Source organism: Nannospalax galili, unplaced genomic scaffold, assembly GCF_000622305.1.
Source record: "Nannospalax galili isolate Female #2095 unplaced genomic scaffold, S.galili_v1.0 scaffold125, whole genome shotgun sequence".
NCBI classification, from domain to species: Eukaryota; Metazoa; Chordata; class Mammalia; order Rodentia; family Spalacidae; genus Nannospalax; species Nannospalax galili.
In genome coordinates this window covers 2,840,174-2,861,159 of record NW_008354705.1, presented here as the reverse complement: position 1 = coordinate 2,861,159, position 20,986 = coordinate 2,840,174, and positions in this window count along the sequence as shown.

The following is a 20,986-nucleotide window of genomic DNA, read 5'->3' as shown; positions in this document are numbered from 1 at the left end:
CATTAAACAAGGTATCATCTGCTCCTCACTCTTTTCCCCAACATCGCTATTTCCCTCTTTATACATTCTCAAAACAGAAGCAAGATTCAGTAAAATATCAATAGCGATTAATCTGGAATGTAGAAGTATGCACGATTATTACTGCACTGTGGTTTTCTGTCTACCCTACATTTTCTGCAATGGATATTTCTTTTGCTATCAGGAAAAAAAAAAGCAAAATAAAGACTTCACTTAAAACTGACAGTTTTTAAATAAACAGTTGGAAGCAATAACCTGAACAGTAATACAAACAGACCTACTGAAAACATCTCACACTCTTTCTGACATAACCCTCTGGAGAAGCAAAAATTAGTGCACAAAGCAGTTTCAGCTCAGCTTACACTTTCCTGGGTCTTATTTGTCTAGTAGTTTTCTCCATTTGCTGTGTCATTAAACAGATTTGGTTACTCCCATTTTGTTTAATGTATAGGTGAGCAAATTTGGGACATGAAGCTTTTCTAAATGGTTTTATATAGGTGCCTGCCAACGACTTAGTCCTAGATCAAAGGTTATCCAAATATCAATGCAATAATGATCGATAGTAATTATCAGATATAAATTAAGAATTTTGAAGCATCTTGGGCTTGGGTCCCCAATAGCAAAGCTGAAGTAAGAAGTTAAGTACAGATAAGCTATTTGCGAGGTGACCTCAGAGATCACCGCTGGGCAAAAAGCAAGAATTCAGAGGTAGGAAGAGGCGCAAGCAGTCACAGGACCACTATTGGACTGCTTATTAGTGACAGCAACTCTTTAACTCAGTCTCTGTGGAGTTGGGGGATGGGCATCTCAGGCACTGTATGAGAAGCCTCTTGGAATTTTCCCACCACAAAGAAGGAGCTAAGGCAAACAACTCCCCTAGTGATTGACAGATGCTCTTTTTAGAACTACTTCCCTACATCTCTTGCCTAGCTGTATATGATCTATGAAAGCTCATAAGGCTTTAAAGAGAAAAACAACCAAAGTTTGAAATAAGATGCTGTCAAGGGATTTAGGAACTACATACAACAGCTGCAGATGAAATCACAGGAAGGCTGAAGAAATCTGACACAGGGACCCCCCAAAATGCCCATAGGTGGGAAATAAAAGGAGAGATGGTAGCTTCGCAAGACTATTTTGCAATGTGACCTTGGGATAGATAAAAGACAGCTGAACAAAAGTGTCTGATCTAATGTGCTTGTGGTTGTCAGTGAGGAAGAAACGGGGCTAATAGAGCAAAGCTGTAGTTCTTTTACATGACCTATATTTTGGCAAAATGTCATGGACAAATTACAGATACAAGACATTACATACTTGGGAGGCAAATCAGAACACTACCATGAGATCTATTTGAAAATCTTCTCGTCACTTGAGAAAGATAAAATACATTTGTCCTGTAATTCCTTTCTTTGTCCAGCATCCAAATATTTCTTACCTCTGGATCTACACCAAAGATTGCTTCCAGAAAATTATAATTTCAGTACTTCTTAAATAGTAAGATAAAAAACAATCATGAACCCAAAGGTCTTTTCACTATAATGGAACTCAATACCCTGGACAATCGGTTCATTTTGGTCAAGTCCAACACAGGTTATATGGCATACCCCCTCTCACCAATGCTGCCTTAAAATAAGTGCTCAGGGAATTGGAGACATATGACAAATATATTGCAATAAACTGTTTGGTTAATCCCTCCTTGCTGATTTCTTGGTCCTCGGTCTCCATCTCTGCAGCAGCACTAGTCTACAGTCATGCATCTTGCTACTTATCCAACGCCCCAGGAACTGACACGTTTCTCACTGAAGCCTTGACTTACCTATCTTTGAAGAAAGTTCAGTGCCTTTCCCATACAGTGGTGAGTAATACAAGCTTGCTGATTAGTGGGCAAAATGTTTTCCAAGTAACATTCCTTGATTTGTGTCAAGTGGCCAAAGAGTGACACAACTCAGACCACCTGAAATCTAATCATGGCTCTACCATGACCCAGCAGGAGGTCTTGGATAAGTCAACAACCTTTCCTCACTCTCATTTTTTCTCATCTTTACAATGAAGGGCCTTGAGAAGATGGTCCCTAGAGTGCTTTCAAATTCCCACAGTCAATGATCTCTGTGTCACAGCTGTTAGCTCATTAGCAATCACTAAATGAATTCTGTCCCCAGTTCCCTACCTAGCTTTCCAAAATACCTTCTGGTGCTCTGTGACGAATGCTGGGTTTGTGAGTAAATCTGTAGGCATGCTAAAAGGGGAATTCTACTTTTAAACCAGAAGGCTAATAGGTAAGTTTGTGACTTTGTTCTCTTGAACGCTAAATAACAAGTATCTTTGTTTTAGAAAATTTCTGTTGTCTCTTTTGAATCCCATGGCAATTTCTAATCTTTTTCTGGAGATGTATGTTAACCTGTCAATAATAATAAGCAACACTTGTGGAATCAATACAACCTTTGTCCCTACTGCTCTAGCTTCTGGCTAAGCAATACATCAAAAAGTCAAAAAAATCATGTTCATTCCATTAACATATTATATTATCGTAGAACATAGGAAGCAGGTGATAGGTGTCTTAGTGAGATAAGGAATAAAGACAATGTAAACACAAAGGCTCCAACATTTATGCAGACTTCCAAGATTCTGAAAATTTTAAGAAATAAATGTTTCATTACTATTTCACTCACCAGAATTTTAAAGAAACGTCATAGTCATTGCAGAAGGGAATGATAATGAGAACCACAAGGTGTATGTTCCAAATAAACAATGAATGAAAACCACAGCCGAATTCGAATATTTGAGGAAGTAAGCAAAAAGTTTTAAGACCAAACAAGCATATTTTGGAATATTAGTTATTTAAGCAGATTACTTTATCCCAGTCTATCTTTTTTTTCGAATCATATTTCCAAAAGAATACTAGCATAGCAATTCCTTAAGGCAGATTCACTAAAGTCACTAAATGGTCATGCAATCAAAATCAAATCTTGGTCTTCCAGGGCACTTAGAGAATGTGAAATGAGAGGTGCATATGTGGTGATATCTCAGTATTGTAGCTTAGGCCAAAAATTATAAATATGTGCTCACTATATTCCAAGGGTTAAGAGAACAATGAACACGAATAGGCAACGGTGTTAAGGAGGTAATATTAGAAGAAAACATGCTAAGTCACCATGGAAAATATCGAGAAGGGAGTGTCGTATGTCTGAGTGTATATTTACATTTAAAAAATGATAAGGCAACACGATGTATATATCTCCAGGGTACTAAGCTAATCACAACGAAAACTAACCCAAAAGAGGTTCATGCTGTCTTATTGTATTTATATAACATTCTTGAAATGACAAAATTGTAGCTGTAAAGAACAGATTTGTGGTTTTCCATGGAGGGAGTTGAGTGGGGAAGATTAGTGTTGTTATAAAAGGGAAAATGTAGGGAGGGTACTTGTGTTACAGGATTGGTATTTAGACTATGGCAGGAGATACACAAACCTATCCAGACAAAAAAATGCATAGAAGATAATTCACACACACACAGACACATAAACACACACAGACACATACACACATACACACACACACACACATACATACACAGAGCTACATACACACACAGGCACACACACACGAGCATATACACACACGGGCACATGCTCCTGTTCTTATACAATACACACTCAGAAGTAAATACAAGATGTGCAATCAGGATAGCATAATTGAATTTTATCAAGTTTGGTTTCTTTCTTGACTGTGATATTATGCAATACTGATTCAAGGCACCATTAATGAAAGAAACTGAATAAAGACAAAATTTCTCTGTACTATTTCTCATGAATGCATATGGATCTACAATATCAAAATTAACAATTTAATTCTAAAAATCAATAAGGTTAGGAAAAAGAGTCAAAGAGTTAACTAGGCCGTAAACAAGAAGGAAACTCAACTGAAAATAAATCTATGAAAAGCAGTCAGCCTTTTTGGCTGTCAGAGAAATGCATTTTTAAATCACAATTCGATTCTATCACACAAACTGGCTAGAATTTACAATACTTGACAAAACTGAATGTTCTTAAGATTAAAATAATCAGAAATTTAATTTCAAGGTCAGTAGATATATTGTCATTACAAAGCATATCTAGGTATATTAGCATTTTAATTGGTCCTGTCAATTTAGCAGTACTCTGGGATTTCACAATAGAAAATGCAAAACAAATGGAGCAGAGGCAATCAGGGTATCCACACTCACACTTGGATGTACTGCTATGCTTAGCTTAAAAAATACCAAGTTTTGGGGAAGGTGTATAAATAACAAACTTGGTAGAGTGATTGTCTAGCATGCACAAAGCCCTGAGCTTGATCCCAGCACAGCACAAATCGAACTAGGTGGCAGTGTGCACAGGACCCACACAAATGCAAACAGACAAAATCCATCATAGAACTGGGATAATGGACAGCTGACCCCAATATTAGTTGAAGAAATATTGGCAACTGATTATTGCTGGATGAGGAAGAGCTGATCTTCCTAAAGCAAGAGACTAGACAGGCTGACTAGACCTCTGTAGATGAACTTGCACTGGGGGATATCTGGGAATACTAACTTGACACAATCGGCCTTAACACAAATGACAGAAAGTATGAATTCCAGTTTGGGGGGGCGGCTATGGGAGGGTGTCAGTGGAGAAGGGGGTATAAAGATGATTAAGATTGATTAAGATGTTCTGTATGAAATACACAAAATTTCATTAAAAAAAAAGTTATTCTGGGGAAATTCCCACCCATTTCTGAAATTCCTCACGTTTTCCCTACCCTAAATGATAAGATGATAGAGTGCTTGCCTAGCATGTACCAAGCCCTGAGTTTAATCCCCAGCACAATATAAGCTGGGTAATCTCAGCACTCAGTAGGTGGCGGGATGATCAGAAGTTCAAGACCATCCTCAGCTGCACAGTACAGACTAGCCTGGGCTACATGAGACTGTGTCAAAAAGGAAAAAAATCCTTTTACTCAGGGAAGGAAGGAGGGAGAAAGGGAGGAATAAGGAGGGGATGGGGAGGCAAGCTACACAGGTGAAATGTTTACATGACAGCACAGAAAAAGCAATGATTTTAATGTCAGTACAGTGATTACACAGTGAGGAAGGGGCTAAACAGGACTGGAAAGAGGGGAGTACTTTTGAGGTCTGGGTTGTTCCTCCTCCTCTGTCCCTTGATCTTAGAAGTTATTCCACCTGCTTTACTTTATAATCACTTGAAAATATGTAAATACATTTGCATAGTTAAATATGTTGAATGCTGTAAGCTTAAAAAGTAAAATGGGATAAAACAGCAAGAATCTTCTTGGTTTTGTTTTCACTGAATAGCTGCACAGTCAATTTCAGAGGCACTAACACAGCATTAAATTTACATACTAAAATCATTGACAACAATATCCAAACAGTAAGCATTTTTAAGTATTCTTTTCTCACACTCATCTGCAGTCTGAGGAAATACGAGTACAAAGAGAAATAATTAACTACCCGTAGATACAATAATTTTATTCAGTGGCTCATGGAAATGAAAGAATATAAATAATTTCACCTTTACATTGAAGTGATCCACACTGACCACCTTTACCTTCGTCTCTCCCCTTCTCAATAGTTATTCATGATCTTGATCATTCTTTCTGGCATTATGGTAAGCACTTAATAAATAGTTGTAGAATGAGAATGTTTTATTTGAGAAAATTCACATTTTATATTTTTCATTATAGTAACTTTAAATGAAAATAGATATTAAGACATAGGGTTAAGAAGGCAAAAATAAAATACAACAAAGATATTTTCTTTTTCACAGTCTATTGTATTTTGCATTTTCCCATTTTGTGCAATAAATGTACACTGCTTTTGTGATGAAAGGAATAAAAATAGAAAAAAGTTATTTGAAAATAAAACTGAAAGCTATAATTTTATGAGAAATTTGAGTCTGAAAAAAAGCAAGAATAATCAAACTCACCATTATTTTGACCATTTGTTATTTCAGTCTCAGGATTTTTCAGTTGCTGATTGTTGCCATAAAATAAGTGATATCAGTGGGGGTACCTATACCTTAAATTACTCAATTACATTTTTATCCTTTGAGATTCAATCTGAGAGCCAAGACGGTATTGTGTTTATAATTTCTTCCTCCCACCATAATCCACAATTTAAATCTGCATATAATTCTTCATGTGATAATTACTTGTGCATTAAATCCGTGTAACTGTAGACTCGAGATCCAGAATTTCTCCGAAAGTATTCATTACCTCAATAGGAAACTTTAATGCGGTAGGGGGAAGGCCTGTATCCCATGAATTCTCATACTCTAGATGTGCCTGGCCTCTCATTTCATCCTGTATCGAGTATGAAGAAAGCCTCCTTTCTAAAAAAGCAAGTCACTTTCCAAAGCATTTGTGAGCTCTTATGGGCTTTAGGAGAGATTACACAGTAGACAAGGACAGGAGCTGACAAGACACAAGGAAAAGCAAGTTTGCTTCAGTGCAAGTGAGCTTAAATCTCTTCAAGACTTTCTTCTCCACATTTCTTTCCAGCTTCTTTTAACTTCCTTGGTTCTCACTCCTCCATTACTTTTGTATCTGAGCCTCCAAATTCATTTCACCACAGCCACATCTAAGAGTTTCAAGTACACAGGTCAATAAGCTGAGGATCAAATGTATGCAAAGGTGTGTGCGTGTGTGTGTGTGTGTGTGTGTGTGTGTGTGTGTGTGTGTGTGTGTGCTTCTGGATTCATCCAGGACCTAAGGTGAGAAAAAGAAGTCAAAACCTTGTGTTTGGTCATGCAGCTGAACTCACTCCACATTAGTCACACTCCTTTAGCCAGGACTCCTGTTATCAGTGCACTCACCTCCTGTTGTGGTGCTCTAGTTTTCTGCAAATATTTTACCCAAATTGACAATCATCTCACAATGTATCTTAAAATGGAAGAATATACCCCTCTTTTGAAAAAAAAATTTCCATATTATTTTCCATATCACTTCCACGCTTCCTCTTTCAATGCAGTGATCTAACTTCAAAACAGACATGCAAAAATGTATAAATAAAAACCAGGTAACCCCTTCCCAGCTTCGCTTTTACCCAGCATTAGCAATCTGCTCATCTCTTTTCACAAAAATCAGAGCATTCAGAATTAATAATAGATTCACCTGTGTCAATTTTTGGTGGTGGTAAGTTTTACAAAAATAAGCTTGTATTATACCACTCTTAAAGCACATTATGGATATCACTACCTTATTTTTAAATTCATATGTGGCAATTCGTAGTACATACGCACCACAATCTATTTAACCATTTCTTCATTCAAATCGTCTCCAGGAATTTGTTTTGGTTTGTTTTCTGTGTCTCTCAGCTAGTCTTCAACTCAAACCATTATGCATACATACTCATTTGTCTAACAAGCAACAGTCCCCAAAGTAACATTATGGATTAAAATACATGTGCATTCTATTCTTAACAAATATTTCTAGATGAACTTCCCCAGAGGTTTGAGGAATTCATAGTGCCACCAGCAGCATTTCAGGAAGGCCCGTTTCGCCCCGTCCACACTGGCCTTGCTGTAAAATGCTCTTTCTAATTTTTGTAAGTCTAACAGACTAAATGATCCCATGGTTCTTTGATCTTCATTTCCCTCACTGCTGTTGGCTGGCACAGCTCCACACATATCTTGGCCATTGATGCATTGTGTTCCTTCTCTGCCCCTTATGCGCTCTGTTTTTCTGCTTTGTCTTTCTCTTGGATGTCCACATTACACATTCAGATTAGTTTACCTTTGTCAGTCATATATATTACAGATACTCATCTGTAATTTCCCATTTCTTATCAATCTTCTACCAAAACACATTTTAAGTAACTTTATGTAATCAAATACAATAGCCTTTCATTGTATTGTCTTCTAGTAGCCCTCCCCCCACCCCCCAGATACATGCATACATCTTACTGACATAGAGTCTTTTAAATTTTCTCCAGGCTGGTCTTGAATTTCCTGTCTCTGTCACCCAAGTGCTGTGATTATAGGTGTGCGCCACCAAGTTCAAGTCTTGGCAAAGACATTTGATGACTTTTTCCAATTTTTGACTTTTATATCATGATTAAGAAACATTTATCAAACTCAGTGTGACAAATATTTTGACTTATGGTTTCTTCCAAGCATTTAATAGTTTCTGTCTTACATTTGAGTCCCCAATCCATTTTCAGTTAATTGTACTTGGAATGAACAGTGGAAGTTGTCTTTTTCTACGTATACAGGCACTTGTCCCAACACCATTTGTTGCATCGTTAAGTCATCTAAAATTACCTTTCTGTGATACAAGGCAGCAAGCACTGTGCCTTGTTTTTAACTGATACTCAATCGTGTCAATATTTTCTCCTATCCAACTCATCTGCTTCCCACATCATTGAAATAACATACTTGTTATTTCTGAATTTCTTACTCATGACTATAACTATTTCAAGACTCCACTCTCTACCACAGATTTATTACTTTTATAATAATTGTCCAAAACAGAATCTTAGTCCTAAACTTTTTGCATTTTCTTTCCATTTTTTCTGATTTCATTGTTAATATCTTCCCAATTGGTCAAGGCATTAATGGATTAGCATTTTTCTTTTCCCTCACAACTATGAAAAATCCATCAGCACTCTCTTTCTAAAGTATCTCCATTGTTTAAAAATTTTTCTAGACTCTTTTCTTATGATCTTGAACCAGTGTGTTCCATGCTCACCAACTGACGCACATTGGCTAGCTGGCTGTTTAGTGACCATTCAAGTTTGTTACAACTGCAGTGGCTTTGCACTTGATACTACTCTACCTGAGTTAATGTTCTCTTAAGTGTTGTATGTCTCTCTTTTGTCTCTAGTTAAATGATGATGATTCACATGTTTTGGAACATCTTGTATGTAAAATATTTCTTACTAAAATCCTTTTACTGTTCAATTGAGTTTGAGGTAAGTGTCTCACTCAGGGTTTAAATATGCATGCTTTTTAAGCCACTCACCAGATGTACTGATTAAGATCAGGTACTGAATATTTCCATTTTGCAGTGATCTCTCCTCTTTGTAAACACTGAAGCAGCAGGCTCGTTATTAGGGTACAAAAAAAAAAAAAGAATAAAGGATTTAACAGTCAAACTGATTCTTACCTGACAGAGTGTTCATTGTAACACTGCGCATACAGAATGTCACAGTTCCCATACAAAGGCAAGACTTCTCAGCAAGAGAACCCTGGGTCTACCTTTAGATCAGAAACCAAGATTCTCTGAATGCATGGGGTTTTCCTGAAAGGCAGTCAACCTGGATGGGCAATCAATTGAGTCTTGAAAATAATACCTGGAGAGATAGCTGCTGATGACAATAGGACATCCTCCCTGGGTAGGAAAGGATCTGGAGGTCCTAAACATGACCCCCAAAGAAGGATCGCACTGAGCTACTTACCCATGTTGTGTGCATGTCTGTCTGTCTCTCTCTCTTTGTCTCTGTGTATGTCTGTGTGTGTGTCTATGTACGTATATCTGTGTGTGTCTATATCACTGTCTCTTTGTCTCTCTCTGTCTCTGTGTATCTGTGTGTCCATGTATATGTCTGTGTATTTCTGTCTCTGTGTGTGTTTGTCTATGTGTATCTGTGTGTGTATGTGACTGTGTCTGCATATATCTGTGTGTCTGTGTCTGTGTGACTGTGTCTACATGTATCTAATGTGTCTGTGTATGGCTGTGTCTGTGTCCCTGGGTGTCTGTGTATCTGTGTGTCTGTGTCTATGTGTCTGTGTGTCTGCGTCTGTGTGCCTGTGTGTTTGTATGACTGTGTCTACGTATATTTATATGTCTGTGTGTCTATGTGCCTGTATGTCTGTGTGACTGTGTCTACATGTATCTATGTGTCTGTGTATGTCTATGTCTGTGTGTCTGTGTGTCTGTGTATATGTCTATGCATATCTTTGTGTCTGTGTGCCTGCATCTGTGTGCCTGTGTGTCTGTATGACTGTGACTGCATATATATATATATATATGTGTGTGTGTGTGTCTGTGTGTCTGTGTGTCTGTATGACTGTGACTGTATATATATATATGTGTGTGTGTGTGTGTGTGTGTGTATGCCTGTATCTGTGTGTGTGTGTGTGTGTGTCTGTGTGTGTGTGTGTCTGTGTGTCTGTGTCTGGTGTCTGTGTGTCTGCATCTGTGTGCCTGTGACCTGTGTTTCTGTATGGATTCATTCACCCACTCACCAGCTCGCTCTGTGTTCTGTGTACTCAGTGTATTCAGGCTGCAGCAGGAGCTGTCACTGCTCTTGTTGCTGTGACAACCCTCAGAAATTTGCTGTTGTTCTGTGTGGGAGTGAGCCCTGGGGTGTACCTTCTTCTTCAAACCTCTCCCTCAAGCTCCAAATGCCATTTGACTCATTTTCCATTACAATCATCAGAGGACCTTTAACAATTTTAAGGGAGTTATTGCTTTCTTTCACATCTTTTCTCAAATATCTGATTGCAATTCAGCTCTCCAGAGAAAATCTGAGCTGTTCTTCAGTGCTATGAAGAAAGAGGGTGGATTTTCTCCTAGAGTCATTGTTTAAAGCTGAATGAGATCTTAAATATAATCTGATTATGCCCACACATTTTGCATATGAAAAAATAGACATTTCTTGTAGCTAAAGCAGGACCTGGCGTACATGATACTCACTCAAAAAGTTTGTCCAGTGAATGAAAGATCATTCCAGGATCACCCACCCACCCACCCCCCCACACACACACACACATAACAGAGCAAAGACTGCAATGTATAATTGTTTACTCCAAAATTCTTCAGCTTATAGAAACAAATAGTCATCATTTATTGAAACAATCTAAAAAAGATATTGCTGGAAAGATGTTAGTTTTTAGTCAAATCTAAAAGTAGCCTGGAGAAAAAAAAAAGTGTCTCTGTTCTTTGAATTTATCTAATACAATTGTAATAACCATTTATTCCCCATTTATTTATTGCTAAATGTATATTTTCCACCTTTCAAATTCCATTACTTTTAAACAAAAAAATAAAATCTTGAAGTATGACAGTTGTTTTAAAGTATAAGCACAGCAAATAAAATATGTGAGGTTTAAATCAGTTTTTGTTTTTTATCTTGTGTTTTTGTTTGTTTGTTTGTTTGTTTTTGGTATTTTTGAGACAGGGTCTCTCTGTAGCCCCAACTAACCAAGAACTTACTATGTAGACCAGGTTGGCCTTGGAACTCACAGAGATCTGCCTGCCTCTGCCTCCTGAGTGCTGGGATTAAAGGTGTGTGCCACCATACCTGGCTAAATCAGTTTTGTTTTATTTTTATTTATTTGTGTGTGTGTGTGTGCATGCGTGTGTGTGTGTGTGTGTGTGTGTGTGTGTGTGTGTGTGTGTGTTTCTGTGCATGTCTGTGAGTATCCACAGAGGCCAGAAGAGGGCATCAGATTTCCTGAAGCTGGAATTATAGGCAGCTGTGACCCAACAGATTTGGGTATGGGGAATTGAACCTGGGTCCTCTGCAAAGCAATAAGTGCTCTAATCACTGAGTCATCTCTCCATCCCCTAAGCCAGATAATTTTTATAACATCATATATCTAATTACATGAACCTAGAGGTGTATGGAACAATATTCATTTCATGACTAAGCTCCCCTTCTTAATCCACATGTTTGGAAGATCTTTTTCCTTGAAAGAATTCAGAGGAAGTAGAAAGATGCCAAATATAGACAGTTAAGAACCAGAGTTTTAGAAATTTTTAAAACTTCATAAGGAATATAGAAGCACTCATTCTCAAGGTCAGTTCTAAGGTCAAAGTTAGAAATGTTGTGTTTTGAGGAAGAAGGAGCTTAGAGCTCCACTGATTGTCACCTGACCATTTATAATAAGAAAATACCCAAGGATGCTCTCCAGAAATGATTTATTTGCGAAACTGAATCTGTTTGACAATCTAAAAGGTCATCAAATGTTTATTTTCCAAAAACTTGGCTGGCTTTAAAAACACCTGTAGCACTTTCTGAAAAATATGTATATTCCTAAGCCCTGTAGTAAACCTACCAAAGCCAAATCACTATGTGTAAGACCCATAAATTATTGCTTTCTACATCCTGAGCTGGCCTTTGATCACCTGAGCTCTAGGAACAAGGACTAAACTGAGTTCTCTTTGGAGAAATGAACAGTAGATCTTAACTCTTTGCTGCTCTTTGGAAAATGTAAACTGTCTACTGAACTATAGGAAAAACCACCGTGTCTCAACTCTTCCTTTCTTTTAAAAAGAGTCACTAAAAATAAGTGGATCTGTCAATCGAAATATCTCAAATTTGGAAGCATCCTAATATCTAATATTATTTTATTCTTGAAAAAGATCAGTTGAAGGTCATAGTTATAACTACTCCTTATCCGAAGTGGGAAGAGTTCTTATGGTAATAAACACTCCCAATATGGCTCTAGGAAAATGACAGTCTAAAATTTAAAAAAAAAAAAAAAACAAGAATTTGAGCCAAAGGCAAGATGGGAACTCCTCACTGTGGGTCTTGAGCATGACACAGTCTAGAAGAATAGATTTTCTCACACAAACAGCCACCTGGATTTTAGGAGAGAAAAAAAAAAAAAAAAAAAAAAACAGGCCTCCTGCACTGATAGGCAGTTAGAAATCAAAGACGGACTTGTGTGCTTTAAAACAGCCATGGAAGTGTCCATGTCTCGGGGACTTGAGTATCTTTCTAGAACATTCTTTATCTGGTGGTTTGAATAGAGAGCTTTTTATCTCGACACCAAACAGCAAAGGGTCCTTTGAAATGAAATTATATCATTTGCAGGAGAATGGATACAACCAGAAATCATTAAGCCGGACTCAGAGAGACAAATGGCTCATGTTTTGTCTCAAATGTGAAACTTAGATTGAAATGTGTATGTATGTGAGCGAGTGTGAATGAGTGTGTGTGTGTGTGTGTGTGTTTATGTATGTACTGGTAGATCAGGAAGCTATAAATGGAATTATTAGAGGGGATGAAGGGATGTGGAGAAAGTAATAATAATAAATACTTGCATTAGGAAACGGAAAGGGGGGACTAAATGGGAAATGAACCAGCTGGAGGTGAGGAGAGGGGTGATGGCTGGACGGGAGGAGGAGAGTAGATGACAAAAGCATATAATGAAGCACATGTGTGAAGAGACCCACTACTTTGTATTCTAACATAAACACTAATTTTAAAAAATAGGGGGAGGGGGGTTTGACTGATCCGACACTGAAAAACGAACTCTAGCATATCCTCCTCCATAACGTGAACTCTCAGAAATGGCCAGTGGCCAAGGCTAGAACCAGGATACCCACATCCATAACCTGGCTGTAGATAGGAGACAAAGTGAAATAGCTGATTGCATACATTACACACTGTGGCAAGTCCAGAATAGGAAACATTGTCTACCATAATAGGAAGGGGCGGGACTTTGTGAAATAAGCTACCTTGTAGTGTCAATTACATTTCCTTGGCAGTGCTTTCAAAAGTCCAATAAATGGTAAAGAGAGGGTATTTATCTTTCATATTTGTCCGGCCATGGGGCTTGCTTTCATATTGAAAGGATTACTGATTTGATTACAAAAATACTGTGCCTTTATTACCCAGGTCCAAAGGTTTTGTACCTGACCCAAATGCCTGATGAGTAAAATAACTACTGCATTATAAAAGGCTCCCATTTCAAGAGCACCATACATATTCAGTTGGTCTATTAACCCAGTACCATACCAACATGTCAGTTCTACTAAAACCCATGCACCTAAAATGAAAATGAAACTGCACATTTTCTTTCTTAAATGTGACTTTCCAAAAATACGTACAAATGACTTCAGCAAGACAATGAAATTGCTTCTTTGATACAATATCCTCAAACAGTAAATCTTCCTTTATTTGCTTCTAGACAAAGAAGAAAAACTGGGTTCAAAGGAGTCTCAGTAGTTTCTTGTTGTCTAGGAAGGAATTTAATAAAAGAAAACCTGTTGGCTTCATTAGTGTCACAGATGCTCTAGAGACCCAACTCAGACACTGGCTACAAAGGCTTGGGGTTTGTCTCATTAATGAACCCAGTCAATTAGTTATCTCCTGAGTTCCACTCATGGTGGAGCCTACCTGGAGGAAGTACCCCGGAGCAGATCCTTAGGGGTGTCTTATCCCTGCACATTTCAGTGTCACTCTCTGCATGCTCTCTACCATAATGTGAACCACTTGGCTCCGTTCAGCTCACTCTGCTCTGCCTCATCCTCTGCACCCTGGTAAGCTAAACAATCTCAAACCATGACTGAATTAAATCCTTCTGCTTTTGAGTTCTTCTACTGTGTCATAGCAATGTAAAAATTAGTGAATATAGCAAATAAGTTAAGGCTGAGTGAATTTAAGAAGTAGGCACTAAACATTATTTCAAAATATACAATATACTTAACAAATTTTCCTTTTTGAATTTGCAGCTTATCAATTTCTATAATATTAATGTCATAGAATTGCAATAACAAAGGCAGCTGGAATACACATGTATGTGAACAACTGAATCTTGATCAGCAAATAACTAGTGAAACCAACAGCACTGGGGATATTAGCTACTACCAGGGGAGCTGCACAGACAGTGGCTAAGATGGGTTACTCTAGCAATTCGGCGTAGTGGAAGTCGGTTAAGAAACCTAAAGGGCAGGATATCTGTCTGCCTCTCCCACACTGAAGCACATTTGATCTAGTAGGTCCCTGAGACTCAAGAGGAATGTCTACTGTGAAGAGTTAAGAGGATTTCTAAGAAACTGATAAGGAGAAACAGCCTGTTATTTAGGGCACCTGCTATCGAGCAGGCTACTCCTTTGTTGTGACCTTTTCATTTCCCTGTAAAATTCCAATAAAATGTAAAGCAAATGGATAAAACACTAAAAGATAAAATATTAAATATTAAAATGCTCACATAATAAATGTTTCATTGAAGGTCAAAGAGAGCTGGACTTCTGAACTGAAAGTGGAAAAAATATTCAAGATAAACGGAGCCAGAGAGTGCAAGCAATTTGACCCGCTTTGCACCAGGGTGCTGGAAGAATCCTTCAGAAAGGAAACTTCAAAAAGGATGAATTCCAGACAGTCAAAACACATGCACTCAGGTTTGCTACAGGGATCCAAGTGAGAGGCTGATAACACGGCTTTTGAACCATAAAATATTTGAGCCGCATATTCTGTATGTTTGTGACATACTGATAAGTATGATGGATATAATCGGTGCTAGCAGGGAGGAGGCAAGCGAGGAGCAGTGGGTAGAAAGGGGTGATAAAGACAGAAACTAAAAGTAAATGCCAGACCACACCCAAAATACTCCCAAATTTGAGTGTCTACTGTACATAATAATATTTTCAGTGATTCATCCAAAATCATCGACAGCAATCATTTTGAAGAAATATGAGAAGCTAAAATCAGATCACTTTAATTCCAGACTCTAATTCTGTTTTTTCCAAATGGAACAGGACTTATAGTGAAGTCTCCAGATCCCAAAACCCCAAATACAGTAACAACGTCCTTGTCAATTTTCACGTGACAGATCTTATGAAACTGTGCTTTGCATCAGTAGTACAGAAAATAATTTAAATTCTTCCTTCAATTTGAATTTCCTCAATTAGAAATAAAAACCAATCAGAAAATGTGATTGATACTGGTGCTTTCCATTGATTGCAGAGAGGAAAATAGCCTAATCAGTACTTAATAATTAAATTTTAAAGTAGATAATACTTAATGAAACATTAATTTAGGATAAATTATAAAAAATTAGGAAGCACTGTATTATCATCATCTTTACTTCAAATTACAGAAAACACTTTTTTTAAATTAGTCTCAACAACAGACCACTGAGGAATACCCTGTGTTCCTTCATTTCACTTTTAATACCTAAAACATCTTATATTTTGACTTCATATATACATGGATATTAATATATCAAAACAAACTGACAATGAGAAAGCTTCAAATACTAATGATGAGCTCTTGTCTAAACAAGATGAAAAAGAGCAGGAGAAAGTGGGGGCGGAGATGAGGTACAAATGAAATTTTCTGTTCTCTGATTCAAATGCTCTTCCCTTCATCCCAACTGTGCCTTATTTCTACTCATTTCAGGTATTACCTTAATGTCCAAGTGCTAAATGGGTTTTAGAAGAGGCCTACCTAAAGTCTCCTGCCCCACCAGCCTCACCAAATTTATTTGCCCTATACAAATTTATTTGCTGCATGACTCTAATTACAGCCTTCATGTATTTAAATTTAAATTATTTTTGCCTATTTGCATATTGTCTTACTGTCAAAAATTAGCAAATAAGCACCATAAGAATGATATTGTGTGTCTTTTTCATCCATTTCCAGCAGCACCCCGTGGGCAATAATATCCATTGGACAAACAAATAACCAAAAACCAGCATCTCTCTGTTTGCCTGTCTACTTGTATTCTACTGGGCACTTTCCACTTCTGTTTCATCCTTATAAGAGCCCTGAGAAATACATGTTAAATGTATTTACTTCAAAAAGGAAATAGGGCTTAAAGATATTGATACTGACTTTATTGACTCCAGGTAATGATGAACCAGTGATTCACAAACATTTCTGTTTGCCTCTAAAGTCTACATTTAAATATAGCCAGTTAGCCGAGAACTTCAAGGTACAATTACCTCATCCATACCATATAAGCTATGTGACAATAAAACACAATCTCCCTTAATAGTTTGGGCTTCGCCTGCTATGGCATTTTCCATGTTGAATTATGATGGGTCTTGTTACCTAAGTGCACCCTCTTTCAGTTCAAGCACTCCTCAAGGGCAATGAATTATTCTCTTTGCCCAGGAACTTCACACTATGTTCAAGTGTGTGCTTGTGGAGACAAAGAGTAGGCATCTTAGACTAGCTCACCACCCCAGTGACCTTACCACTCTTCAACTGAAAAGAGATTTGATTAAAAAAATAAAAAGATTTCCCCAAGGTCATACATCACTTTGCATTGAGCAATGAGTCTATACATTGTTGACTAATGATGACATGATATTAAAGGCCTTAAGCCATGAGGTTAGAGAGATTGCTCGGTGGTTAAGAGCACTGGTTGTTCTTGCAGAAGACCCAGGTTTGAATCCCAGCACATGGCAGCTAACAACTGTCTGTAACTCCAGTCCCAGGGGCTCCAACAGCCTCTTCTGTCCTCCGCGGGCATTGCACCACACGGGTGCACTTACCTATATGCAGGCAATACACACATACACATAAAATAAAAATAATAAATAATTTTCTTAAAAAGGCCTTAAGCCAAAACTAATGACTTAATTGCTGTCACTAAAACTTTTGGAAACAACATTTAAATGTGATGGCAAGGTCTAGGATATGATACAATGGTAGAGCACTTACCTAGCATATGCAAAATGTTGAGCTCAATTCACAGCGAAAAATATTTTATTCTTATTAGATATTGTGATAGGGAGTTGGAGGGAGACATCAAACTAGCATTATCTATCAGATCTCCATTAAAATCACCAAGCAATAGAAACAGGAAAATCCCTAACTAGGAACTAAAGAACAATATCATCTAAACACCACCAATTCTGAAGAAATTCTCCCCTGGTATCCTTCAGGAAAGGTCAGAACCATGCTGTAGAGACATCACAGATCCATGGACTCTTGCTTCTGTGCTCAACAGCCTTTGAAAGTAAGATGATAAAAACCACAGGGCTTATATAGTAGCCACCCAAAAAGAAATGTACCAGATGCTTCTGCCTTAATTGGGAATCACACAAACAGGATGCTGGACAACAGCTTCAGTTTGGTCTGCTGTCTGACCAACAGGAAACTGGAACCCAGAAATAAAACCTACTATATAGAGCAGTAAGTATGTCCTGATTGAACTATCCCTGGTTCAAATCTGTCTCTTCCTTCCCGAAAGTTCTAACAGTGAACTAATGCTATCTAATACACTTACTCCACCAGGTCCTCAAATTTTAATTAACTTGCAGGAAAAATTCCGTCAGTAAATAGTTGCTCAGATGGAAAATCTAACAGCCTTCACCTTCTATCTAGTGTCAACACTAGGACTAGGTATGCTAGCCTCTAGGAAGATACTTTTAGGGGCAATCACCTATACTTACAGGGGTAAAAGTTGATGCCCCTTTCAAAATCTCTTAACAGTCCTTCAAAGTTGTTTCTTTTTTTGTGATATATGACCCTCTACAGAAACTCATATCACCAAATCTTTCCAACTTACTCACTACACTACTAAATGCTCCGTCCAGAGAAAATCCAAACACTGTATTTTGAATGTAAGATACATATGACCCCCAACAGAGCATGCTCAGGGATGGGCTTGCCTCTGTGTAATGATGAGTCTTCCCTATGTGGATACATATGAGCTTTCCTAATGAGAGCTTTTGCTTTCTTTGTTCAGGGAGACTCTGCTTTGAGAATTGTATCTAGTGCACTCCTTACTGCAGATAATAAGTCTTTTTGCCTGCTTTTATTCCCCAGTTGTACTTGCTGGCTTTGTGCTCAAAGGCAAACCATTGTGCTTGGTTACAGACAGAGGAATACATTGACTGATCCATCAGAAATATGTTCACTACTGCAGTCTTATCATCAGAAAGCTAGAATCAATCTATTTTCCATCAGTAGACTATTTTATAATAATGATTCCTTTGTACAATGCAATTCAAAGCAGTCATTAAAATGATTTTAGAAGAATAATTAGCAAAAAGTTTTAGGCATTTTAGATTGAGATTTGCAGTAAAATTGATCAGAATGTATGGAGAATTTCTACGGAGCCTCTGACCTCCCACCTCCATCACTTACCTCATTGTTGACATACCCTGCAAGAGTGGTATGTTATAACTGATAAATCTGAGTTAATTATATTTTAACTGATTGAACATGTTCAGTTTTTAAAATCTGGTTAAAAGTTGATGTTTGCGTGGAGATTATCATTTTTTTCTGAAAATGTAGCTGTGAATATGCAGGTGTATCCCCACCCAGCCTCTTCTAGGTCAGCTTCCACTAAGAGCTGCTATTAAAATGCAGTTCAAGAGACAGCTCAGTGGTTAAGAACACTAACTGTGTAACCATTAAGAGAGAAGGAAGGAAAGAGAGATGGGAGAGGAAGGGAGGAAGGAAGGAAGGAAGGAAGGAAGGAAGGAAGGAAGGAAGGAAGGAAGGAAGGAAAGAAGAGAGGAAGGGATGGAGGGAAGGAAGGAAGGAACAAAGGGAGTGGGGTGGGAAGGACTCAGTTATTTGAGGGTTCACTTTTTTCCATAACCTAGCCAACTTTTCTATCAAAAGTTGAACAACTTAACTTTCTTCCTTAGTTCTCCTTCTCTTGTGCTGCCCTTAAACTGTAGTCATTTAATAGGTCTATGGCTACTTTCTTTCCATATCATAGGCATGAAACAGACTTAAAAACTTTAATGAGAGCTTATTTTGGAACTATTTTCAGACTAATTCTAAGTGGAGAATAAAGTCATAATACCACTATAGCAGCTAAAAGCACTTTTTCTGACATTATCTAATTTTCACAGAACTCTAGGGACCTGGGCAATTATTTTGATTATGCTTCTATAGATAAGGTGTTTTAGGCACAGTGAGGAGAATAATGGAGGTCAATCATTCCTTGCTCCAGAAATAGACTTATACCCACTATTCAGGGTAGATGAACAGCACAGCTCGGCCCTCACTAAAGCATCTTTTATCTTCCTTCTGCTGCCTAAACATAAAAAACCAAGAGACTTGAACATTGCTTTCATTAACAAGTTGGAGTTTCGCTGTTTAAAGAATTTTATACTCCCTCCAATAATAATAATAATAATAAATACTAATAAAATGTTGTCTTTGAAAATGTATGAAGGATTATTCTAAATTCTGGAAATTTTCAATGAACAAGGCAGGCTCTGCCACAGAGAGTCTGTATTCTAGTAGAATGACACAGGCAAAATTGTCCCGGATTTCAGATAGTGGTAAGTCTGTACAGAAAATGAAGCAAAATGGTTTGATAGACATTTTCAATTTAAAAACTTTCAAATTATTAGTTAACCCAAATTTTAAGACAATTCTCTGTTACCCAAAATGCTGTTTATAAGTTTTATTTACAATATTTTATTTTAATTAAAAAGTTGATGTCTGACTCTTGTGCTCATTGCAAGCCTACTAAAATACATATGGAAATGTCCAAAGCCTTTGCTTGAAATTTACTTCGATTATTTCCCTTGAAGTCACACTTCCGGGGCTTCCACTTGGCTCTTCCATTTATTTTCAGTTATTGGTTCCACTTTCACTGGAATTTCTGCTCTATTGACCCAACACAGATGCATAATGCAACTTCAAGTTGAACAAAAGACTAATTTGCTAAAGATTTACTTATGAGGTGCAACCAGAGTGAGATGGACAAGAAAGAACAGGGAAGTAAGAAGGGAGGAGCGCAGGGAGAGGCAGACACTGTGCTGTGTGTACCAGCACACACTTCCCTTCACAGGGACCAGCAGAACTACGCAGCTGATCATTGAGCAAATGTGTCCAGGCAAGACTTCCCCCAGAGAATGGCAAGCAGGAAGGGAAACTCACAGCAGCCGAAGGGAGGAGAACTTGGCCTTGCTTCTTCCGGTGCCACATTTTACAATGGTCTTGCCATGGAAAGCTATCCCCTCTTCAAACTCAGATTCTATTATCTACTCCCTTGAGACATCTCTAACATTCGAAACCCTGGTCCATAATGTATTCTATCAAAGCCCAAAGGCACAAGAAACATGAGTGTACCTAGAGCTTAGATCAGAAGAGAAACAAGAAGAAGGCGGTGCTGTTGTCATAACACAGATTCCCACACAGAGCATGACTGACGCAGAGCTACTTGCAGGAGATGCCGCAACTCTTGAGCAAGACGCAGGTGTGGCCTTCCACACCTTAACATCTAGGGGATCAAAGAGCGATCAGACAAGACGCATTGCAGTTCATGTCTTGAACC